Below are 22,078 nucleotides of genomic sequence, written 5' to 3' on the forward strand. Positions count from 1 at the left end.
AGCTCATCTGGGAGGTCTGGAGGTCAAAGATTTTCAAAGTGGGTTTCTGTTGCAAGAACTCCCTACTTTTTTTCAAGATTTCTGATGCACTTTGACTGAGCTTGCCCTGGGACTTTGCCAGTCAGGTTCCCAGTGCCTGTTTTTTCCCCCAAAACTGCACCTTGGTTTCCACAATTAGCACACCTCTGGCCCACATGTGTCCCTTGTAAAAGGTACCACTGGTACCCAGGGCATTGTGACCAGAGAGCATCTCTAAGGGCTGCAGCATGTATTGTGCTACCCTCCGAAACCTAGCACATATACTGCCATTGCAGACTGTGTGTTGTGGTGCAGAATAAATTGAGTCAACACAGTAAACATCCCTGTGTGCCATTGCCACCAACCACTGCCTGTGGCATAGCTAAGTCGCCCCTCTAGCATGCCTCACAGCCCTAAGGTAGGGTGCACCATACCACAGGTAAGGGCACAGCTGCATGAGCAATATGCTCCAACAGTCTGTGCCATTTAGACATTGTAAGTGCAGTGGGGCCATATTGAGTACATTGGCTGGGAGTTTGTCATTACGAACTCCAGAGTTCCATGATGGCTTTACTCAATGCTAGGGCGTTTGGTACCAAACATCACAGCTTAATAAACCCACACTGGTGTCGGTGTTGGATTTATTACAAAATGCACTCAAAGGGCATCTTAAAGATGACCCTGAAAAACAACCAACTCCTTGTGTCCAACTGACTGGTCTGCGCCAGCCTACCACGCACAGACATGTTTCTGACTTCCTGAGGTGGGAGCCTTTGTGGGTCAGGGACAAAGTTTGCTTGGGGTGGAGGTGCTTCACACTTCGCCCCAGGCAGGAACAGCATTCAGGGCAGTGAGTCTCAAATGCTTCCTGTCCTTTGATATGTTAGCCAGGGCCTCTCCAAATAGTGCAGATGCCCACCCCCTTGACCAAGCCCCACTGTTGTTAGCAAAATTGGCAGAAAATTAGTCAGGAGAGGTGTGTCCCCTCTCTGCCAGAACCACCCATAAGGTGCCCTGGACATAGGTGACCTCCTCCTTAGGATATCCTCTATCTTGAATGGAAGAATTTGACTAAACCAGGTTAGGTAGATGCCCCCTCACCAAAGGGAGGGATGTTCTAAGGGTGTTGTCACTCTAAAGGCAAGCAGCCCATTGGCTACCATCTTAACAGTACCTGTAATGCCACTGCCTTCAGTATTGAAGGGCACTCCTGAACCTTGATCCTCTGAGTCCTGTGACCCAAGAAGAAAAAGGACGAAGATGATGCTGTGCAGCTGAGCATGGAAGACAGCTGATTTGGCCTGAGCCCTACCACCGACCTGCCTCCTGCTCAAACGACCTTGCAAAAGAATGCAACGCCTGCGTCATGGCCAGAGATTTCCAAGAACCCCAGGAAGACTACCACTCTTCAGTCAAGACCAGATCTCCAGAGGACAGCAGCCCTATCCAAAATAAACTACATCAAGGATTCCTGATACTGGCTGATCCATGACTCCTGCCCACTCTTCAGCCGCGCCCTCAGCCCGAGTGGCTCGCCTGTCTTGTGAAGTTTCCCCAGTGAGCCTGACCTCGTCTCCATCGGTGGCTAACCTCTCCTGGACCCCACTAAGTTGCCTGCAGCCTCTACACGAAGGGTCCCCCTGACTGTTACCGGCTTCAACCAAGAAGATCCAACATCAAACGGTGCCCCTGCATCCTCAGTCCTCCAGCCTTGGGGATCCCAAACGACGGTGCCTCAACCTCCACAGCACTCTAACTTACTTGCCCAGCCGTGGTCACCTGCACCCAGCCTCCTGGTCCGAGCCTGCAGCCTTTTTGTGCGACCCAGATCACCCATTGAAATGCATTGGGTGCCTGGTGGCGATTTTTTTTCACACTGCGCCCATATGCCGTTGGTGGTATAGCTTTGATGCTGCATTGAGACACCACCATGCCCCACCCACCTAACCTGCCCCCCGTGCTAATCTTAACTGCCGTGGCCGGTGTCCTGACACCGCAGTAAACCGTGCCTCTTCAAGCGGCCCCTGTCTCCATTGCTTTACAATGGGCCAGGTGACCTCTGCACCCGGCTGCCCCAGTACTGCTGGTGGTGCAGTGCCTACTTGAAACTTACACTGTGATTGTAATAGTACTTACCTGCTAATGCATAACACTGTTTTCATCCCAAAGGATTGTATAGTATTTTGTCTATTGCATACAAATGTCTATCTTTCACATTTCTAAGTGCTACTATTTCTGATTGACAAAAGTATTACTAAGACTGTAAAGCATATCTTTTGCCTTGCAAAACACTTGATACTGCATTTTTAAAAGTATTACTGCTTTAAAAACTTATCTGCACCTGAGTATTTCATGTTTCTAGAAATAAAATAAACCAAATAAGAAATGTTTAAACAAAATATTTCGTCTGGATCCAGTCTTTGAGTGTGTGAAATCATTTCTTGCCTGAATGTATACAATAAATGCTTAACACTAGCCTCTGATCAGCCTAACTGCTCGAACAGTTTCAGAAATATAGCTTTTAGTATTATCTACTTGAACCTTTGTAAGCCTCTGGGGATTTCCTGGACTTATTGTACTCTATACCTTACTTTGGTATAGTATATAAAGAGCCAGCTTCCTACTAAAGGTCTTTGGTTTCCAGAAGAAAGATGTTGCACTTTAATCTTCTGAAATTGCGGGCAATAAGTTTGGCTCGCAAAGCCTTTCTCCCTTCCCTTCGTGGTCAGTCAGTTCAGCTGTTAACCCGTTTGCTGCTGGTGTCTGCCAACGGCCGCCGCAAGCACTACCTCCGTAGTGCTGCGCACGTCCGTTGTCCGACGCGGCCCCTCCTACTTAATAGAACATTTCGCACTGGAGCGGAACGTTCGAAGCAGTTAAGGTGTTAACAGACAATACTATCACAATGTGGTATATCAACAAACAGGAAGGAGTAAGGTTGTATCTTCTTTGCAGAGAATCTCTGTGGCTTTGGGCTCAGGACCAACAGATTTGTCATTGCAAATCCCCTGGCCGGAGTTCTGAATGTACATGCTGACAGTCTCATTGGGCAGTATTCAGCTGTTCGAAAGGTGCATCTCCAACTGGAAGTGGTACGTCATATTTTTGGAATGTGGTGCTTTCCTCAGTTAGACCTGTTTGAGATTCACAAGAACGTGCACTTCCCGTCGTTCTTAAGCCTCCAGTATCTGATGCAGGGAGCATTGGGAATGCGTTTCAGTTAGAATGGGGCTTCCAGCTTCTTTACGCGTTCCCATCCCCCCCCCCCGGCACCCCCCCCCCCCCACCCTTGATTCCTTGAGTTCGGAGTAAGATTTGCCAAGACCGGGCCCACGTCATACTAATAGCACCGGATTCGCCATGAAGGGTGAATTGCACGTACCTTTACCTCTCATTGTGTCCCCCGCTCCATCTCAGGGAAGACATCTCCCAATTGCAGAGGTAGGTTCTACACCCTCCCCTCCAGAGCCTGCCCCTTCATGCCTGGAGATTGAATGGGGCAACCTGAATTCTTTCTCTCTCCTACCTGATGTGGTTGATGTTCTATTATCGCGGCCAGAGAACGCTCCAACAAGTCTGTCTGTTTTGACAGGTGGGAGAAATTCATTAAATTATGCTGATAGAAGTCAGTAGATCATTTGAAAGCCCATTGATCAGATATTTTAAGTTTTGTGCTGTCCCTGGCACATCAAGATTGCGTTGTTGCCACTGGTAAAGGTTATCTATCTGCTTTTTTGGCATTTCCTTGTTTGCTGGATCAGCCTTCACTTTTTAAGTCCCCTAGAACTTTGAGATTTATTAAATGTCTGTTTCCTCCCACTCGGTTTATAATGCTTCAGTGGGATCTGAATCTTGTACTTAAGTATCTGAAAGAGACACGTTCGTGATAGATTCCTTACCTTAGAATATCCCCATGCATCAGACTGGATCCGCAAAGTTTTTCTGCTTAGCAGTACCTCTGCGCGCTAGTAGGTGGCGTCCTGCAGCTCCGTGTCCATCACTGGCATCGTAAGCGCCGAGATGACGTCACGGAGAGTACTTAGGTGCCACCCATGCGAGCTGACGTCAGTTCTTTCTTTTTCTGCACCAAAAGCGCAGATCTGGATTGAGCACGTACTTGGGACATATTTTGGCCAAATTTTGAGACTTTTTTTGTCTCCTGGTGCACGTAGGGATGCCCAGCTTCAAGTCTTGTGGGTTGTGCTGCCGTAATGTCGGTGGCGGACCCCCATGATGTCTGCCTCTATTGCCTGGAGACCGACCGTGACTCCCTGGTTTGTCGGGACTGAAGGCCTTGCATGAGTGGTGCTGGAAGTTTGCAGGAGGTCTGGCACTCCTCTCACCGTCTAGAGGCCGTTAGCTGGACCGCTTCAGGGACCGGAACCGTTGCTCTTCGTGCTCTAAGTCCTCGCCTTCAGACTCAGGTAAGAGACGCCATAAGAAGTCGAAGAAGCATGCTCGCTCTCCGACATCCCCTTGTCGCTCCTCGGAGGCGGATGAGGGGGACAGGGACTCTGCCCCTGCGGCTCCTCCGGAGCCTGGGAGTCCCGCGGCCTATCCGCCATACCCTGGTCCGTCGGCGACTCCTGAGCAAATGCAAGAATTTCTTGCTGCCATGGATCGCCTTTTTAGGCCTCAGACTCCCACCCGCGCGCCTGCGGGCCCCGCGGTCCAGTGTCCAGATACTGTTGACGGAGCGGCGCCGGTCCTGGAACCACTGGATCCAGAGCACTTATCTCCGGCCAAGGCACCACTAGGTGCAGCGCCGCTGGCTCTGGCTGCGGCGCTGCCCTTGACCCAAACCCCTGCGCCGCCCCTGGCTCCGCCACAGGTGCCGGACTGGGTGCCGTTTATGTCGCCCCTGCCTCGGTTCCCAGAGCATTTTGTTCCGGCCTGTGATCCGCATTGGGATGCGGCGCCAGCACGGCCCTGGCTGGTGCCGTTACTGGCGCCGCTGACCCCCTCTGGTCCTGCCGCCGCGGCCTGCTCCTTCTACCCCGGAGCCAGACATGGACTGGGACGGCTCTGAGGACCCCCTTGCGCGGCAATGTGACTCCGAGCAGGATTGGGTGGATGACCTTCAAGATGCAGGGGAACTTGATGTGTCGTGTGACCAGGGACTTCCCTCTCCACCGCCAACTATGGAGGAGGGTGCTTCCTACACTATGGTGTTACGTCGGGCTGCGGAGGCTCTTCATCTCGAACTCCCTATAGTGGCCCTTAAAACCAACCTCCTTATGGAGGTGCTCCAGACGGTGTCTGTCGTCGGAGCCCCTGCTCCCTTTCAATGAGGACCTTGAGGTTGTGGCCGGCCTCTGGGTCGCCGGTGGATAAGAATGTCGCTAGGCATCATCGCCTGGTGATCCTGCCTTCACCACTCACCCCATGCCCGAGAGCCTGGTCATTCAGGCCTCGATGTCGCAGAGTGCCTTTCCCATGGCTCCGCCAGATATGGCACAAGGTTTTTCTCAGCCAGCTTGGGGTTGCGGTTGGTTAACACTGCCTGATTATTGAGCCGTTGCTCCCACGCGGTGTGGGATTCGGTAGCCGAGGTCTTGCCTCAGTGTTCTGAAGAGGTCCAGGCTGTCCTTTCCTGAGTGGTTGCGGAGGGCAAGGATGCGGGGAAGTTTGCCATCAGGTGTGGTCTGGACACCGCTGATTCGCTGGGCAGGGCGGTTTCCGAACTCCGAGAAGACTGAGGTGATTATTTTCGTTAAACTGTCACCTATGTGGTCATCAATTTGGTGGCCCCCATTACTCGGAGCTATACCAACTCCAGTTCAGAAGGTCAGGAATCTGGGTGTCATCTTTGATGAGAAATTAAATTTTGTTAATCATGCCAATCAAACAGCATCCTCAGCATTTTACAAATTTAAACTTCTAAGAAAAATAATTCCTTTTCTTCCAGAAAGTGCTGGGAAAACTGTGGTGAGTTCATTGATACTGTCATCTCTTGATTACTGTAACGGTTTATTTGCAAATGCTCAAGCTCGGGTGGTCGTCAAGCTACAACTGGTCCAGAATGCGGCAGCAAGATTGCTATCTGGGACCTCCAAATTTAAACCGATTAAGCAAGTAACCAGCAAGTAATCAGGAATTATCATTGGTTGACGGTAAAAAACCGGATTAGATTCAAAACTCTGTGTCTTACCTTTAAAGCCCTCCATCAGCTAGGGTCGGAGTTTCTTAAACAGAAGCTCACTCTCTATTGCCCTACCCGACAATTAAGATCCAAAAATTTACACCAACTAGTGGTGTCACGGACCAAGACTGTCACCTGGGGAGATAGATGCTTCACCAACACCGCAGCCAGACTTTGGAACACTCTTCCATTGGTGATTAGATCTACACCCACATTGTTCCAATTCAGGAAATTGTTGAAAACCTGGCTGTTTGACCAGTAGCTCTTCTCCTCACCTCATTACCTTTTCTCCTTACCTCATTACCTTTAATTTGACACCGTCCTCATCGAGGCATTAGTTGAGTCATAGCGCCAAGACGCCTACGGGCATACGCTGCGCTTTACAAATCTTAAAAAAAAATAAAAATAATAATAATTGTCCATGACTGTGGTGTTCCGGTGCCATGCCTGGTTGCTCTCTACTGGGTTTTCGCTCGATGTCCAGAGCTCGCTCATGGACATGCCGCTTGATGGCTCCCGCTTCTTTGGTGAGAAGGCTGACAATGCCCTGGAGCGCTTTAAAGACTCGTGGGCCGCGGCCAAGTCTTTGGGTCTTTCCACTAAGAGCCCTGCCACGTCTGGGTTTTGTTCCTTTTGTGACAAAGGTACGAACACCCAAGCATGTTCCTCCACTAAGCCTGTGCAGAACCAGCTCCAGCATGGCCGCGGACGTGGCTTCCGCAGGGGCGGGTCTGGTAACCAGCGAGCAGGTCAGTCCACTTCCACCCCCGCAGCTTCCGCCTCTAACCCTTCCTAATGCGAGCTTCAGGGAGCACCCCATGCCGGTGGGTGGCAGGGTACGACACCACCTCCGCCACTGGCGGGAAGTTACCGCAGACAAGTGGGTGCTGCAGATAATCTGCCTCGGATATTCGCTCCCCTTTCTGTCCTCCCCTCCGGCCATGCCACCTCAGTACCACAGCATGTCGGGGGATCATTTAGCACTTCTCCGTCAGGAAGTCACGGCCCTCTTGGCCAATGGTGCCATCGAGCGTGTTCCCGGTCAGGAAGTTGGGAGTGGTTGTTATTCCCACTACTTCCTGGTCGCCAAGAAGGACAAGGGGGGCCTGTTCAAGATGCTGACTCTGGCTCAGGTCCTGACTGCCCTGGATACTGGATGGTAGCGTTGGACTTGCAGGACGCTTATTTTCACATCCCCCTCCTGCTGGCCCACTGGCGCTACCTGCGGTTCACGGTAGGCCAGGAGCATTATCAGTTTTCCGTGCTCCCCTTTTGCCTTACCAGTGCCCCTCTGGTGTTCACGAAGGAGATGGCGGTGGTCGCAGCTCATCTGCACAGGTCGGAGTGTCAGTCTTCCCCTACCTCGACGACTGCCTGTTGAAGGCGGGCTCGCCCCAGGCAGTCGTAACCCACCTCTAGAATACCGTCGACCTCCTGCATTTGCTTGAATTCTCCATCAACGTGCCGAAGTCGCACCTGTGCCCCTCTCAGATTCTCCCTTTCATCGGAGCAGTTCTTGATTTGACGCTGTTTCGGGTTTATCCTCCCGAGAAGTGAGTCCGGGATATTCAGGCTATGATTCCACTCTTTCAGCCTCTATCACGGGTTTCAGTCAGGATGACCCTCTGGCTTCTGGGCCTGATGGCCTCTTGCATTCTGCTGGTAACATATGCAAGGTGGCATATGCGGGCTCTGCAGTGGGACCTGAAGTTCCAGTGATTATATACAACAAGGGGTGGTGATGGACAGAGTCTCTGAATTAAGCAGAGTACCCTCACCCAGTCAAGAGATCAGGGCTAGATCCAACACCGTTTTTTAGCTCATTGCACCATCCCAGTTTCAGAACCTGGCTGTATGTAAATTAGTCTGTCCCTGGCCCAGTGCATCATGGGAACAGGGCAGACCAGACTACAAAAGCCAATTCTTACACTGGGAAGGAAACAAGCTTCCGGGGACCGGTTTCTGCCATTTCAGGCGTCTTCGGCCCGGCTTGCTTGAATCCTGATGGTGCAATGAGCAAGGGACTCGCATCTGAGTATACCCTTCCACGCTTAGGGTGGACAAAATTATATACAACAAGGGGTGGTGATGGACAGAGTCTCTGAATTAAGCAGAGTACTCTCACCCAGTCAAGAGATCAGGGCTAGATCCAACACCGTTTTTTAGCTCATTGCACCATCCCAGTTTCAGAACCTGGCTGTATGCAAATTAGTCTGTCCCTGGCCCAGTGCATCATGGGAACAGGGCAGACCAGACTACAAAAGCCAATTCTTACACTGGGAAGGAAACAAGCTTCCGGGGACCGGTTTCTGCCATTTCAGGCGTCTTCGGCCCGGCTTGCTTGAATCCTGATGGTGCAATGAGCAAGGGACTCACATCTGAGTATACCCTTCCACGCTTAGGGTGGACAAAATTATATACAACAAGGGGTGGTGATGGACAGAGTCTCTGAATTAAGCAGAGTACTCTCACCCAGTCAAGAAATCAGGGCTAGATCCAACACCGTTTTTTAGCTCATTGCACCATCCCAGTTTCAGAACCTGGCTGTATGCAAATTAGTCTGTCCCTGGCCCAGTGCATCATGGGAACAGGGCAGACCAGACTACAAAAGCCAATTCTAACACTGGGAAGGAAACAAGCTTCCGGGGACCGGTTTCTGCCATTTCAGGCGTCTTCGGCCCGGCTTGCTTGAATCCTGATGGTGCAATGAGCAAGGGACTCACATCTGAGTATACCCTTCCACGCTTAGGGTGGACAAAATTATATACAACAAGGGGTGGTGATGGACAGAGTCTCTGAATTAAGCAGAGTACTCTCACCCAGTCAAGAGATCAGGGCTAGATCCAACACCGTTTTTTAGCTCATTGCACCATCCCAGTTTCAGAACCTGGCTTTATGCAAATTAGTCTGTCCCTGGCCCAGTGCATCATGGGAACAGGGCAGACCAGACTACAAAAGCCAATTCTTACACTGGGAAGGAAACAAGCTTCCGGGGACCGGTTTCTGCCATTTCAGGCGTCTTCGGCCCGGCTTGCTTGAATCCTGATGGTGCAATGAGCAAGGGACTCACATCTGAGTATACCCTTCCACGCTTAGGGTGGACAAAATTATATACAACAAGGGGTGGTGATGGACAGAGACTCTGAATTAAGCAGAGTACTCTCACCCAGTCAAGAGATCAGGGCTAGATCCAACACCGTTTTTTAGCTCATTGCACCATCCCAGTTTCAGAACCTGGCTGTATGCAAATTAGTCTGTCCCTGGCCCAGTGCATCATGGGAACAGGGCAGACCAGACTACAAAAGCCAATTCTTACACTGGGAAGGAAACAAGCTTCCGGGGTTCTGAACTGGGATGGTGCAGTGAGCTAAAAAACGGTGATGGATCATGCCCTGATCTGTTGACTGGGTAGGAGTGTTCTGATTAACTCAGATACTCTGTCCATCACCACCCCCTTTTTGTAATTACTGAAGTTCCAGTGGGCACAACATCAGGGTGCCCTGGCTGATCACGTCAAGATCTCAGAGGGTGCTGCACGACAGTTGCAGTGGTGGCTCACAAATCGCGATCGGGTCAGTGGCAGATCCCTCTCCCTTCCCGAACCGGAGCACACAGTGGTGACCGATGCGTCCCTCCCGGGATGGGGTGGCCACATGGGAGAGGTGGAGGTCAGAGGCCTCTGGTCTCCGGCAGAGTCCTGGCTCCATATCAACCTTCTGGAGCTGCGGGCGATCTAGCTTGCACTGAAGGCATTTCTTCCCTCTGTTCGGCGAAGTGTAATGCAGGTGTTCACGGACAATACCGCCATGTGGTATTACAACAATCCTGGGCCCTATGTCAGGAGGCTCTGCGCCTCTGGACATGGCTGGAACATCACGGCATTACCTGGTGGTTCAACACCTGGCAGGTTCGCCAGGGCGGATGAACTCAGCCACCTGTGCTTGATGGATCACGAATGGCGTCTGCACTCGGACGTGGCGCAAGGTCTCTTCCAGCAGTGTGGAGAGCCTTGGTTAGTTCTATTCGCCACCGAAGAGAACGCGCAATGTCATCAGTTCTGTGCTTTGGAATTTCCAAGGCGGCACTCGCTCAGCGACGCTTTTCGTCACGAGTGGAGCTGCGGTCTGTTGTACGCCTTTCCGCCTATACCACTTCTGCCCAGAGTGCTGAAGATCAGGCGCGACCGGGCCCAAGTGATTCTTGTGGCTCCGGACTGGACACGAAGAGTTTGGTATCCCGAGCTACTCAGTATGAGCATCGATTCCCCCGATCTGTCTGCCTCTTCGGGAGAATCTTCTGTCGCAGCAGCAGGGGACGGTCCTCCACTCGCACCTGTCCAGCCTCCCCCCTCCATGCTTGGAGATTGAGCGGCAGAAGTTGACCCCTTTCGATCTTCCTCCCGAAGTCTTTGATGTCATTCTGGCAGCCAGGCGTCCCTCCTCTAAAACTGTGTACGCCTGTAGGTGCAACAGATCTATGGCATGGTGCACAGCTAAAACTGTGGATCCCCTTTCTGCCCCTCTTTCTGAGGTTCTTCTGTTCCTTCTCTATTTAGCCCAGCAGGGCCCTGCTCTGGGCACTATCAAAGGTTATCTTTCAGCCTTCTCCGCCTTTCTACGACTTCAAGATCAGCCTTCTCTTTTTAAGTCCCTGGTTGTTAACCGTTTTCTTAAAGGCATTACACATACGTTTCCACCCTCAATGCCTCAGTGGGACTTTAATCTTGCCTTGATGTAAGAATGAGCCATCTTTATTGCCTTGGTATGCCCCCACTTTTTGCGGAACTGCTGATGTGCTTTGACTGAGTGTGCCCTGGACTCCTGCCAACCAGGTGCCCAGGGCCTGTGTTCCTTCCCTAAAACTGTGTTGAAACCAAAACCCAATTGGCATCTCTGGCCACCTGTCAGTCCCTAGTAAATGGTACCCATGGTACCCAGGGCATGGTGACCAGAGAAGACCCCTAAGGGCTGCAGCACTTATTGTGCCACCCTTAGGGGCCTGTACCCTGACACCCACACACTGCCTTTGCAGGCTGAGTGTCTAAGTGCAGAACTAAACAGAGTCGACATGGCACACATCCCTGTGTGCCATGCCCACAAAATACGCTGCCCTGACATATCTGTCACCCCTCTAGCTGGGTGCCCTATGCCAGCGGTGTGGGCACAGGTGCATGAGCCCTGTGCCCCTACAGTGCCCAGGGCCATTCCTGGGCACTAATTGCAGTGATGCCATTAAGCGTATATGGTCACCATTACGAACTTCACAGCACCATAATGGCTACACTGAAGACTGACAGGTTTGGTATCAAACTTCTCAGCACATTAAACCCGCACTGATGCCAGTGTGGGATTTAATGTAAAATGCACCAGAGAGCATCTTAAAGAAGCCCTCTGAAACCTAACCTACAATCAACGTCTGGGCTGAGAGGTTGCCTAGGCTGCCACACAGTTGGCAAGTTGCTGGGCCCCTGGGTGGAGAGCCCCCCGCTCTCCTGGGCCTGCAACAATGCACATCCTGGGCGAGGTGCTAGGTCTCCTCTCCCAGGATGGGCAGGGGGAAGCTTCAAAGGCCTTCCCCCCTTGTGAGCTTCTCCAGGCCACTTGCTGTACTCAGCAACTTGCCCCCACCAGTTCTGACCCCCACTCTGGCGGGAAGACTGGCGGGAAACCCTACGTCAGGAAGGGGGGGGGTGCCAGCCTGTGCCAACCCCACCCCTCAGGTGGGAGAGGTGAGGTGAAGCACGACCCCTGGCTACGGCCATCTTGAAGATGGGGAGCCCTACCCAATCACAGCTCCTGCCCCCTCCCACCGGAGGGGGGAGCAGGCTAGGGGGTGTACCCACCCCAGGACAGGGACCTATTGGTCCCTGCCCTTGCCCTACCTGTAACGCCCCTAAATTCAGTATTTAGGGGCACCCTGAACCTTCCTTCGTCAGATCCTGATAAGAAAACCAGAAAGAAGATCAAGAAGAAGACGACCCGCCGTGCAGCTGCTAACAGGATGACACCCATTGACTTGGCCCCAGCCCTACCCGCCTGTTGACCCGGGAACCTGCCCCTGCTAAATCCTGGCGACTCCTGAGGACAGAAACCTTGGAAACCCGGAGGACCTGCCTGCCTTGACCCTCTCAAAGATTGGGACTCCCTGAGCAGGGGCTCTGCTCCAACACCATACCCCTGGTGCCAGCCAGAAACCGCGAATCCAGCCCACTCTGCACCCGCCAAGCCTGGCCCGTGCCAGAGTGATCCAAGACCACGAGGATGTCCCCCTGGCGACTGGGACCCCAAGTCCAGTGCCCAAAGAATCTCCTCAACGGCCCAGACGACGCCTGCAGCCTCAGAACCAGGGACCCCCCCCAACTGCGACCAGCCAAGGGTAAGATTTCCCGACACCAAAAGACACCCCTGCACCCAGCGCACCACGTCCCCCTGTGCCCTCCTTTGGGGTACTCGCCTCTTCGCCAAGAACCTAACTAACCTCTCGAAGTGGTGGTCGCACCTGAAGAATCTCCGTCCCCGAGCCTGCAGCCTTTGTTCACTTTGTAACTTTCTCATTGGATAACATTGAGCGCTTGACGGCTCAAAAGCACCCTGCACCCAGCCGCCCGAGTTCCGCTGGATGTGCAACTACTACCCTTCTCTACTTCCCCATTTGCCCTGAGTAAGTGACCAGGAGCTCAGCTCCCACAGCCGCGTGGCCTGCATGCTTGCAGCCATAAACCAAAGGTCCCCTACCCTCCATTGGATTGCATTGGGCCTGCTCTCTCTGCACCCGGCTGCCCCTGTGCCGCTGAGGGTGTAACAACTGTACCTTTCCTATCCTGAGAGACCCCGGAGTCTATGCCCTGAACCTTAACCTCACCAGTCGAGTGCTCACCTGAAAGCCGATAACTCACTTTTCTTCCATAGATTAACATTGACTGGTTTTCACTGAAATTTCTTCTAAATGTCGATTTTCGCAACGTTAAAATATTCCTCTAAAATCAGCTGAATAACGATTTCCGAAATAATCACCTGGGATCAGGAGAGAAGCCAGTGCTGCACTTTCTAGTTCAGTGCTGAACCGCAAAAGTAATCTTAACTGTACTTACCAGTTACCTGCATTTTCTTCCATAGGAAACCATTGACTTTTTTTCTCTGAAATTTGTTCTAAGTGTCGATTTTTTCCAAATTACAAATATTCCTTAAAAATCGTACCAACTGCTGAAACGTAAATACTTTTCTGTCTTAGGTCGAGGTCCCATTGCTGGATCTAGGAGTCCATTACTGGATTACAAAAGTAACGAGAACTTACTTTACCTGTGACTTTAATTTCCTTCCATAGGATAACATTGCTAGTTTTTCTCTGAAAAGTTTCTAAGTGTCAAGTTTGAAAATACATTTATATCCTTTAGAAAGTACAACTGTAACCAAAACGCTTTTGCTTAACTGTTTACAGCTTAGGTCCCGGGACTGAATCCTGGATCCAGTCCTCTGGTTAGCAAAGTAATCCTGAAAGTAATCTATCGCATTTTTATAGAAATTGAGCTGAATGTTAAATTGTGTTTAGAATTGTGTTTCCTACTACAACCCCAGTAACTACTGTACTTACTAAGTCTATCGCCTGTCTGCAAAGTAATTACCCAAAGTCATTCATATTATGAAAAGTATATTTTGATACCTGTTGGTTCTAAAATTAAACAACTATATCTCTTGATATAAAAACAATTGGCCTAGAGTTCAGTTTTTTTTTTTTTTTTTTTTCCCAAAACTTTTATTGTGCATGAATAAGAGAACAAATACGGGCCCACAACCTTCAGGCTGGCCACAATACTGTTGAAGCACAGGTGCAAGCAATGTGAACCTCAGCGGCATCAGGAGACATATCAACAATCAATGAACGTTACACTATATATAATCACGTCTCCGAGGCAAAGGAGCATGTAAGGTTAATTTTAAATTTTACGTTCAAAATAGAAATCAATAAAGCATAAGTATCAAGAGAACTGAGTCCGTATAATAACTTCTCGACACGGGCAGGCGGCATCATCACTGGAGACAACAACGGAAGGCAACACTTTGAGCAAAAAGGGCGGTGCAAAGCAACACAACAGGATAATCCGCCAGCATCTGCGCACCACCTACAGCGCAATCCCCCATCCACTAACCCCCAACATGGACCCAGAACAGAAACAGGGTAAGGAAGCGCAGAAGGATAGAAAAAAGAGGCCCATAGAAACTAAATAAAGACAACTAAATCCCTCCCCCCCACCCTACACCAATGCGGAGGCTACGGCCTACCCCCCCCCCCCAGCAAAGTGTCTGTCGCCCATTAAAGAACCCGAAATATAGACCAAGAAAGAAAGAAGGAAAAAGAAAAATGGAAAGAAGAAGGAAAGACGAACCCTCACACTTGAGATATAGGGAGTAGGAAGGAATACATTAATCCACTACTCCCGGGAAAAGGAAAGGCGGGGAGGAGCCCACTCAAAATCAGACCTCCCGGACTCCCCAGCAATATCAAACTACTACGCCGTGTACATAAATTCGAAAGACAGAGAACCAGAAGAGGGTCAGAATCAGTCACACCCAGATCCCGGGCAACACAAAACCCGCCGTCCCCCCCACCAGAGTCAAGAACAGGACTTAGCAATGACAGTATTTAGTGGAGAAAATCAGCACAATCAATGCAATTAACATAACAAAATGCAGTTCAATCCGGGTCTCCGCCAGCCGATCAAGCAAAGCCAACAAGGAAAAGACCTTCAGCCCTGGCCAGAACGACAAAATCCCTGCAGACACGACCCCCGCCGCAAGCACTCGTCAGGCAGAACAAAGGAGCAAGATGGCCGCTCCCGACAAAGAAGAGGCAGAGGAGGAGGCAATGAGCGTCCCCAGTCCAGCACAGTGTCAGTGTCCAAAACGATAAACTCCACTTCCACCTCAGGATGACACACAGACCACCATTGCAGGAAAGAGGCTCCAGAGGAAGAAACAACGAGGGGGGTTACCAAACGAACGGGCGATAAGCGGAGCCTCAGTAGTAATTGCGCAGGCAAAGTCCCAGAACTCGAAGTGGAAGGAAACACTGTAGCCTTAGCCTCATCAATACGTAAACATCCAAAGTTACTGCCAGGGACACATCGCTCCTCCACCATCTCCTGCTGCAACACTGTATCCGTTCCAGAAGTGGTTAGAGGCAGCAGGGGGCCAGCCAGCTCCGGTCGCGCTATGACAAACGAAGCTCTCTCAACCTTACATATCAACTCTCGGATGGTTCGCCGCCATGTTGCCCCCAGGTCCATAAGGGCAACCAGGATATCTCCATAAGCCAGGTCGCTCTGCGACGTTAGTCGGTCTGCACCGCGCAGAGATGCACTCAGAGCAGCCTCCGTCTCGGGGGCAGGCAGGACCTCACATAGTAGGGATAGGGAAGGAGCCAACCCTCCGTCGGGAAAAGCAGGCGCCATTATCACCCCGTCAGTGAGTCCACAGTTGAGGAAGGGGGGCAGTTTCGGTACAAAGGAAAACAAGCGTCAGAACCACCGAAGGAAACGCGACCCCCAGTCAGGGGGGCCGCGCTGAAAGAGAGTCTCCTCGCTGTTGATGACTGCGGGGTGGACCACGACCGAAGAGGCGCCCCAAAATGGAGTCCGTCCAGCGTGCAAGCAGCGTAGTGAAGGGAAGCGCCGTGTGAAGGGCTCTCGTCGGGCAAACACACACTCCGGAGGCAGAGGGAGTCCCACTATGCTAGAAAAGGTCTACGCCCTCCATTGCCGTGACCGGTCATGCTCCCTCAGCCGGCAGCATCTCCCCAGCTCGTCCCATCAGCTCCGTCCCGAAGCGTCCGGCAGCGGCGATCAGCACAGGGCTCACGAGCAGCAGCGGAGGTCGGCAAACACTGCGGATTCTGCACCAAAACGGCCGGCGGAGACTTCAAAAGAACGCAATCGGGAACAGCGCGTTCATGTCTCCGGTCCAGCACGGCGTAGGCAAGGATAAGAGTCAGGATATCAATGCGAGAGCGGACGGCTTGTGGAGCCGAGAGCCTACACGTCCGTCCCGTCCGCCATCTTGGCTCCTCCTAGAGTTCAGTTCTTAAGTGTGTGAAACCTTTTGCTGACTGAGTGTGTACAACAAATGCTTTACACTGTCCTCTGATACTGCCTTACTGCCCGACCAAACTACCACATTAGAGAGTAAGGTCAGATCTGGGGATTGGGGACTCTATACATACTGTAACTTACTTTGGTCCAGTATATATAGAGCCACTTTCTTACACTTGACTTTTCTAATGTGCGCTCCCTTTGAGCCCCTTCATTAACTGTCTCTTACGCCTTCTAACTCTCAAGACGGCTTTCCTTGTAGCCATCATCTCTGCCAGAAGAGTGAGTGAGCTCCAGGCTCTTTCTTCCAAACCTCCTTTCCTTTCTGTTCATCCAGACAAGGTGATTGCCCCAGTATTGGAACTGTCATAGATTCCCATGCTTTTGTATCATTCCCCGTCGTCGGAATGGGAGTCTCGGTAATAAAATGACATAGCAGTAGGTACAAAAGAGAAAGAAAAAGGCCTAGGCCATATTCCCTTTTGTAGCATATCCGCCTCTTTTTGTAAAAGAGACCAAACTAAGCATCAGCCAATCAGAAGAGCCTCACCCCATAGAACCCTCCTGAAGGAACCTCAGAGCCTCAGATTTTCTACCGCACGTTGTGCTTAGGGAGTCTCCTTTGAGCTCTGCTTAATCTCTACTCTTTTCAGAAGTTTTCTAAAGAATTTCTCTTCAGAATTTTTGGCTGTCTCTTCCAGGATGTCTGATAAAGAGAAGGCCCTTTTCAAGCCATGTTCCACCTGTGGCACGAAAAGATTGTTTGTTGAGGATAAGCATAAAGATGGTATTTATTGCCTCTATCCTGACCATACGGCTGCGGACTGTAAGATCTGCCGCACCTTTTCTACCAAGACCCTCCTGGATCGTGAGGGTAGACTTCTTACCTGGCTCCAGAAGTTGAAGTCCAGAAAAGACAGTCTCCAGTGACAGTGAAGACTCTTCTTCAGCCTCATCTACAAGAAGGTCAGTCAAAAGGGGTAGAGTTTCCCCTTCTCCTTCTATGGAGAGTCTATCTAAGGCCTCAAAAAAGACCCCCAGAGAGTCTGAGAGCCAGGGTCCCATCGAATCTCCTCACCATGGTGAAAAGGAGAGGGAAGGACCATCTACAACTTCTTCAGGGATGAAGACTGATCCAGCCTTCAAAAGACCTTCTTCTCAGTCTTCTGGGAAGTCTGACAAAAGTTCCAAGTAGTGGCCGACGCAGATGAAGGCTTCGTCAGACACTGAAGCCTAAGCTTAAAATGGTACCGTCGACGGGCTCGTCCACGGTACAATCGGCGTCGACTGGATCGTCGACGAAGACTGAGTCGTCCACGACAGTGTCAGCGACGTCGACAAAGATGTCAACGACGGCAGCGACGACAGCAGCGACGTTGACGAAGATGTTGACGACGACGGCAGTTTGTCGACGGTGGTGACGACGACCGTATCGGCGTTGAGGGCTTCGACGACAACATTGACGACGACAGCAGGAACGTAGACGGTCTCGTCGTCGACGACGCCCGTCTCGTCGTCGATTGTTCGTACGTCGACTAAGTCTACTCCGTCGACGACGACAGTATTACCACATACAGCTCCATCGTCGACGATTCTGTCATCGACTGAAAGAATGACTATTTCTATGAGACGAATTACACCCGACATGACGTCTCCTAGGAGAGTTACCCCCTTGCCTCCATCTCTCCTGTTAGAGGAGGATGATGACGAATCTGATGATGACTTTCAGGACTCGTATGGTTATGCAAACAGTCCATCTCAGCTTCTGGTTAAATGCCAGGAGACTGATTCCGAAGGAGAGTACCAGCAGGAATGTGGGTATCATCATTCTGCCCAGCCACAACAGTATTCGAGGCAAGACATGGTGTCGGTACCATCTTCTCTCTTGCAGAATCTTCACAACATGCTGCAGGATTATAGATCTAGATGTTAATAGCCTTCTGCTGTTCCGACTATGCAAGCCCTGCCTGTTCCTTGCTGCTACTGCAGTGGTTTCTCCTGAATTCGCTGCACAGGTGACATCTCAGCCGCAGACACCGGTTCCTCCGGTATCTTCGATACTTTGATGGCAGACCTGATCAAGGTGTAGAATGGGACGAGTATGTCATCCCAGACCCAGCTTCACCATGTCTGGATCCGGTGGACTCCCCGCCAGCGGATATAGTGGGGGTTCCATAAGCTGATGAAGAGAGCGGCTGGCGGATTCAAGCTACCAATGCCTTCTGTTGCCGCCAAATGTTTTTTATATGACTTTAAAGAGCCTTATAAAAAGACTACTAGATCTATCCCTATTGTCCAACATGTTTGGGATGAAGACCTTAAGGCAATGAAAAATCCAGCGACGGTGGCCCCTGTACTACCGCGCCTCGACTAAAAATACAAACCACCTGAGGATGGTCCGGCGTCTTTGACAGGACACCCAAAACCGGACTCAGTAATTTCTCAAGCGGCACAAAGGAAGTCACGCTACCCTTCAGCTCCTTTGACAACTCCTCCAGATAAAGAAGGCAGGAGGTTAGACAACGCCGGGAAGAGGTTCTCTTCAATGGCTACTCATTTGGTGCGGGCAGCAAATGCCTTGGCAATACTGGGCAGGTATGATCGCCAACTATGGTGTGACGTTTCGCCACATTTGTATTAACTTCCTCCAGAATCAAAAATAGAGGCGAAGAAGATTTTATGAGAAGGGGAAGCAACGTCCATGGAAATTATAGACTGTGCCATGGACATCGCCACAACAGCCTTTCATTCATTGGCTGGTGCTGCTGTCCTTCGTCGCCAGGGATGGCTCAAGGGGACCTGGTTCAGACCCGAAATCCAGAATAAGATCCTGAATCTACCTTTCGATGGAGAAGCATTGTTTGGAAAGTTGATAGATGACACTCTCCAGGATATTAAAAAAGACACTGAGACGGCTAAGTCTCTGGGTACGCTTCAGTACCGTAAAGCTCCATTCAGAGTTTTCAGAGGCAAGAGTACCACGTACTGAGGCTCTTATCAGCAGCAACGGTACTCCTAGTATGGCTCAGCTCCGCAACAGTACCGCCAGCCTTATCAGCAAAGACTAGGCCAGTCCTCTGGTTTTTCAAGACCTAATAATAGAGGAAGGCAAACTCGCCAATAGCGGCCTTCTGGCTCTTCCTACTGTGCCCATATCCGCAAGATCATCAGTAGGAGGCAGGGTGTCTCAATACCTTCAGGCTTGGTCCAAGATAACATCAGACCGTTGGGTGCTAAACATCATTCGAAAGGGCCATACTTTGGAATGTACACAAATCCCACCATCCAAGCCCCCAGCCGCCATCCCATCGAAACATCTGCGTTTTCTGCGGCTTGAAGTTCATCAGATGCTCCTGAAAGGTGCTGTAGAGCCGGTACCCTCCGCCCAAAGAGAAGGATTCTATTCCAGGTTCTTCCTGATAAGGAAGACGCTAGAAAAATGGCGACCCATTTTAGATCTCAGGGAGCTCAACACCTATCTCATCTCCCTATCTTTCCGGATGGTCTCACTTCAAGACATACTACGTCTCATCCATCCAGGGGATATCATGGCCACGCTCGAGCTCGAAGATGCGTACTTTCACATACCGATTCACCCAGCACACAGAAGGTTTCTACAATTTACAGTAACCAAGAGCCACTTTCAATTCAGGGTTTTACCCTTTGGTCTTCGCTCAGCCCCAAGAATCTTCACCAAGGTGCTGGTACCAGTGGCAGCGTTTCTACGGAAGAATCACTTTCAAGTCTTCCCTTACCTGGACGACTGGTTGCTGAAGGCTCCATCCAGGGAGGCCGCGAGGGAAGCGGTCAATGCATGTACAAACCTGTTTTAGAATTTGGGTCTCACTCTAAACAAGGAAAAGTCATCTCTGGTTCCGTCCAGGACTGCTGGCTTCCTGGGGGCTATCTTGGACTAGAATCTCAAAAAAGCTTTCCCAACCTTGGAGAGGCAGGAAAAACTACGAATCCTGGAGCTAGCCTTAAGAAGAAGGTGTCTTTCAGTACGCCGTTACAAATCTCTTCTAGGAGTGATTTCATCATGCATTCCTCTAATTCCACATTGCAGATTGAGGATGCGTCCTCTTCAGGAGCAGCTGGACTTCCAGTGGAGACAGATTCATGGTTCGTTCAACGACAAAGTGACCATCACCTCTGCAATGAGAAAAGCTGCCTTGTGGTGGACAAATCAGGAGAACTTGTCCCAAGGTCTATCCTTCGTAAGCGATCCGTCTCCTCAGGTTGTGACAACGGATGCGTCATTGGACGGCTGGGGGGCAGTACTGCAGGATCTGCATGTCAGTGGACATTGGTCACCTCAGAACAGTCTACTTCACATCAATCTCTTTGAACTCAGAGCAATCAAACTGGCTCTTCAAGCTTTTCTCCCTCGACTAGGAGGTTCGAAGGTTTTCATCCGGACGGACAACACCACGGCAATGCATTACATAAACAAGGAAGGAGGAACCAGGTCTCTCCCGTTATCTTAGGAAACTCAAGAAATCTGGGAATGGGCGATCCTTCACGGGATTTCACTGCAGGCTGACCTTCTGCCAGGGATCTTAAACGAAAATGCCAACAGTCTAAGCAGGCTATCCTCAGTCAGTCACGAGTGGGAACTGAACCAGCAGGTTCTGGACAAGGTGTTCTAACAGTGGGGCAAGCCTGCAATAGATCTATTTTCTACACCGACCAACAAGAAATGCCGGTCTTATGCAAGCAGGCTTCACCATCAAGGATCATTGGGCAATGCACTTTCGATAGTCTGCTCAGGGACATTTGTTTACGCCTTTCCCCCCATTCCAATGATCCCGAGACTTATCAGGAAAATCAAAGTGGAGCCATGCAAGATGATCTTGATAGCCCCTGCTTGGCCAAGACAGTTCTGGTTCACAGAACTTCATCTGATTCCGTAAATCTTCCCAATTGTTCATTGCTTTTGGTGGTCCTCGCAAGGGACTTCCTCTTTCAAAACAAAGTATTGCGAGATGGATTTCCAGTGCCATTCTCCATTGCCATTCAACAGCGGGTAAGCCGCTGACCAGCAGAATTAGAGCGCATTCCACAAGATGGGTGGCTTCTTCGACCGCTCACTTCGCCGGAATGCACATCAGAGACATTTGCAGGGCTGCGACTTGGAGCAGCGTGCACACCTTTACAAAGCATTACTGCTTGGAATCCTTGACACAGGAGGACAAGGCTGTGGGCCAGGCAGTCCTGAGGAACCTCTTCCACTAATTGTTGAGCTTTCCTTTCTATCCCACCTTCCTTTTTTCTGCACATTTTGTATCTTCATGTAATGATGGCTATTGCAATGTATGTTCATGCCACAATGTGTTTATTGCTGACTGCTTGCTACTCTGATACAAAAGCGTGGGAATCTATGAAAGTTCCAATACTGGGGCAAGAAAACAAGTTACTTACCTGTAACTTTGGTTCCCCAGTATTGGTAACTTTCATAGATTCCCATGCGCCCACCCACCTCCCCGAGGAAAGCTCAGCCTTCAGCATATATGATTACTGTTACACAACGGCTACGAAAATCTGAGGCTCTGAGGTTCCTTCAGGAGGGTTCTATGGGGTGAGGCTCTTTCATTTGGCTGATGCTTAGTTTGGTCTCTTTTACAAAAAGATGCGGATATGCTACAAAAGGGAATGAGGCCTAGGCCTTTTTCTTTCTCTTTTGAACCTACTGCTATGTGATTTTGTTACCGAGATCCCATTCCGACGACGGGGAATGATACAAAAGCATGGGAATCTATGAAAGTTACCAATACTGGGGAACCAAAGTTACAGGTAAGTAACTTGTTTTCTTCTCAGGACCCGTCCTTCTTTTT

General features: G+C 50.6%; 1 protein-coding gene across 2 annotated transcripts in view; it reads left to right on the forward strand.

The window, feature by feature from the left end:
• The window catches only part of KDM6A (lysine demethylase 6A), a 1,083,812-nt gene that overhangs the window by 378,866 nt on the left and 682,868 nt on the right, over positions 1–22,078 (forward strand). The gene's annotated exons all lie outside the window — the stretch shown is intronic.

Source organism: Lissotriton helveticus, chromosome 8 (genome assembly GCF_964261635.1).
Source record: "Lissotriton helveticus chromosome 8, aLisHel1.1, whole genome shotgun sequence".
Classification (NCBI taxonomy): domain Eukaryota; kingdom Metazoa; phylum Chordata; class Amphibia; order Caudata; family Salamandridae; genus Lissotriton; species Lissotriton helveticus.